Raw genomic sequence first — 1,494 nt, 5'->3', positions numbered from 1 at the left:
CTTATTGCTAATTATTCCTGTGCTTTATAAGCTGTGAAAATCACAAGTAGCTGTCAAGTTGTTAACATATGGTTAGGCCACATGGGGTAAAGTTTAATTACAGGACAAACTCTAGCAGACGTTTTCTGTGCTTGCTTAGATTGCTCTTGAGAAATACCTCTCTATGAGGCAGGGGACACCCGCCAAACCTGCTTCTATTTACAACCTTTTGCTTGTATTGCTGCCAGCTTTCCTGCTATTCTGTGCTTATTCGAAGGTTAATATGGTTACTAGCTCATGACAACATGTTGTTATCTCATTAGGGGTAGGGTGCCGGTATGGTTTAAAATTCAGTTTTAGCCGAAAGTTACAAGGATTAAAAAGGTTGAGGATGTGCTGCAAAAGAGGAACGAAATCGCTGGCAATTTTCAGCTTATGACAAACCGTAACAAGAAGACTGAAGTGTTTGTTTCTGAACGGCTCACCAGGGGGCGACCACTGAGAGTTCGATGAATGCAGTTCTGTTCTCGAGAGTCGTGGATGGCGTGAGTCCACACAACCCGGCCAAGTTTAACAAAGTGAAACTCCATCACATAATTACTGCAATTAACTGCTAACATGGGCTAACACTGAAACGAATCAATGGTCGTGAACCTTCGTCGGAGGAAAACAAGGAAGTCTCTATAGACCTTTTTAGTGCTTCTGAGCTTTCTCTATTGGGAAGTCAAAGTTCTAGATTTTTATTTTTTAGAATATTTATTATGGTAGTAAATATTTTTAATCACACACTCCTGAAGGATTTTGGTAACGACTAGCAAAGTTAGGATTAGCAATCCAAGCACTACTACCAAGGAAAACATGGAAGGTTCCATGGAGGGGAGGGGGAGGGGGGGGGGACGAGACGAGGTGGGAAAGTTAGAATGGAGAAAACTACTGGAGCACTGGAGGTGCCAAGTTAGTAAAGAGTATGCAAACTGCTAGGAGGTGTGCATGAGTGTTCGGGCTTTCATTTCCTGGAACTTACATGTCACTGAGAAGCGAATCGTTGGCTCTCACACATTGATCTTTTGTTCCATGATTAGGTCCCGTTTCCAAGTTTGATTGCTCTTGTTTAGAATCCATTTCCGTGTTACAGCACACTTTAAGTCCTGAAGTCTGTCAAGTTTAGTCATTTCACCCCTACATCTTTTGTGTCCACATTGACCCTCTAGTCTAGAGGATACGAATTCACCACTTATAGGCAACAATACTTGAATACTTATGCAATCACCCCTTCTTTTAAAAAAACAAAACAATTTTTAGTAAATAATTTTGCAAACAAAAAAATTAATTTTGCGCACACGCTTCAATATGATTGTTATTTAATGTAGATTTACATTTACAATTACATCCGTTTGAGTTCCAGGTTGTAACACAGAAACCTGTGTATATTTCAGGGGGATGAATATTTGTTCAACCCACTGTGTCTCCCCACTGTGTATCTGAGTTGGAACTCCATTGATGCAGGGTAAAATA

The sequence above is a fragment of the Ictalurus punctatus genome, chromosome 15, assembly GCF_001660625.3.
Source record: "Ictalurus punctatus breed USDA103 chromosome 15, Coco_2.0, whole genome shotgun sequence".
NCBI classification, from domain to species: Eukaryota; Metazoa; Chordata; class Actinopteri; order Siluriformes; family Ictaluridae; genus Ictalurus; species Ictalurus punctatus.
This window is presented reverse-complemented; position numbering follows the sequence as displayed.